The sequence below is a fragment of the Tupaia chinensis genome, unplaced genomic scaffold (assembly GCF_000334495.1).
Source record: "Tupaia chinensis unplaced genomic scaffold, TupChi_1.0 Scaffold000290_1, whole genome shotgun sequence".
NCBI classification, from domain to species: Eukaryota; Metazoa; Chordata; class Mammalia; order Scandentia; family Tupaiidae; genus Tupaia; species Tupaia belangeri.
Window position 1 is genome coordinate 5,798,185 of NW_006159775.1, and position 2,745 is coordinate 5,800,929.

A 2,745-nucleotide genomic window follows, 5' to 3' on the forward strand; every position below is an offset into this window, starting at 1 on the left:
ATCCATGGGACTAGCAGATGATGTAACAGTTACGTGGCTGGACTTCCATGTAGTCAATCGCAGTTTAAATTCCGGATCTGGTGGCTTAAAACTCACACTGGGCACATGTGCATACATGCCTAAAATCAGGAGGGGAGAATGGAGGAGAGATTGTGGCGTGGCCAACCCTCTTGGGGGATGATTTCTCACTTTCTGTTTCTCTCTGGCGAGCTCACATGTCCGTTAGCAGAAATTTTCGCTCTTCCCCCCCAAAAATATCTGTCCTTGGCCCATGAAAATAATGGTAGTGTTTGAAAAGAATAATATCTAAATTTTAAAAGTATATCAAAGATGAGTTTACACCCAAAAGCTTCTTTGAATAAATTATCATCTACTTAGACATTTAGTTTGTTTTCATCCTTACCTGATGTTTGTTTAATTTACATACAGATGTTTTAGGTGGAATAAAAAACACCAAAAAATTTTGATATTTCAGAAATACTTCCTATGACAAACATTTTCTTCCAAAAAGAATGCAAATATAGGCATGACTTGTTTCCTTTAGTGATAATGTCAGAGACAATGTTTTAAAAACATAAATAATTGCAAATATCTTAAGATTCTTTGTATAATGTTGAAATTTTCTTTTACACAAAGGTATTGAATTTTAATCTATTTATGAGAATAATAAAGAGGGAAAGAATGCCCACATTGAGAGTGGTGAACCGTAATATGACATGGATATTTTCCTGATGTTTGACATTAAGTGTGGTCACAGTGAAAGGGTATTTGCTGTAGTTTGAATGTCTCCTCAAAATGTATGTGTTGAAAACATAATCCCCAATGCAACCAGTATTGGGAGTTGGGGCCTATTAATGCCATTAATCCATTCAGAGGGAAGAATTAACATGAGATGAGCTGATCATAAAAGGGGCTGTCTCTGTCTTGTGCTTTAGCTTCAACTTACCACCCTTTGCTATGGGCGGCGCCCTCAGCAGATGCCCATGCCATATTCTGGGCAGCCCCCAGAACTGCAAGCTGAAAACTCATGTATTGTTCGTAAATGATCTAGTTTGTGGTATTCTGTTATAGCAGAAACAAACAAACAACACAGACTACGTATTTGATGAAAAGAAAAATATATACCCGGTGATGATAGGTAACGCATGAGGCTGTGGCTGAGATCACAAAGAAACCACAGGCTGAACGAAAGGGAAACGGTGGGCAAAGACTGTAAGGAATGACTCCGAATCAAGAATCTACTGCAATCGGGGGAACCAGCAGTTAGCGTAATGGCTATGTCACTGGACTCCCACGTAGTCGACCGCGGTTCGTGTCCCGGGCCCGGTGGCTTAAAACTCACGCCAGGCGCGTGTGCGTGCGTGCCCAAGATCCCGAGAGGAGAATGGAGGAGAAGGGATTGCGGCGTGACCATCCACCCTGGGGGGTGATTTCTCGCTTTCTGTCTCTATGTCTCTCTCTGTCTGTCTGGCGAGCGCACGCACCCTACAGTGAAAATCTCTCCAAAAAAAAACAAAAACAAAGAATCTACTGCAATCGGGACCAGCAGTTAGCGTAATGGCTATGTCGCTGGACTCCCACGTAGTCAACCGTGGTTCGCGTCCCGGACCCGGTGGCTTAAAACTCACGCCGGGCGCATGTGCATGTGTGCCCAAGATTCCGAGAGGAGAATGGAGGAGAAGGGATTGCAGCGTGACCATCCCCCCTGGGGGGTGATTTCTCGCTTTCTGCCTCTCTGTCTCTCTCTGTCTGTCTGGCGAGCGCACGCCCCCTACAGTGAAAATCTCTCCAAAAAAAAACAAAAACAAAGAATCTACTGCAATCAAGAATCTACTAATAAAACAAAATGACCCAAATTCCCTTATAGAAAAAGCAGACTCTATGGCAGAGTTTGTATAAACAAGGGAAAAGCCGGAACTCTTGAAGCAAAAACATTCAAGGGTACAGAACACAAGCTGAGATTCCGGTAATTGTATGTCACAGTAGAAAGTGGAAATAAAAAGGGTTTTATTGAGGCACTGCAGGGAAGAAACTTTTATCAAGAAAGACAAAAAGAAAAAAAAAGTGGGGGAAGGAGAGGTAAATACCCAGCTATAACTAAAAAGAATAGGGTGGGTCATCCAGATAACTTGAAGCAGGAAGAGCTGTGCCCACATGCCGATGTGGTTAGGGATTGTTGGAACTAGCACTGCCGCGGATCCACAGAACATGAGGTGGGAAGGCACAGGTGCAGTTGCCTTAAATTCAAAGTGTGGAAACAAATTGAGAGTTCAGTAGCAAGACTGTAAGTAATGATGAACAAGAAAAGGAAACCGAAATTCATCCAATCAACAAACCAGGTCAGGGTGCTGAACCCTATTTTGTGACAGATTGATTGTAAATACTTTTTGAATTTGTGTCTCAGTGGCTGAAAACCAAGATCTATATCTTGATATTTGACCCATTACCTCTCCTCTAAGTAATATGGGTTTTCTTTTCTCTTGTACGTTTGCTGAAAGGAAAAATAACAATTGTGACCACCTGTAACAAAATTTGATATTTTTAAAAACGCTTAACCTAAGGCAGTACTTACTAAAAAAAAAAACCTGAAGCAGAAATGGATTTTAGTTTGTGTGGTAGCACAGTCCTGTTTTATTCTCCTCTCTCTTATTATTCGTTAAATAGATGTTGATAATCCAGCCTTTGATCTTGGAATGTGACCAGGAAAGGAAGGTCAGGAGCTGATTCAATGATGGCGAAAAAGCA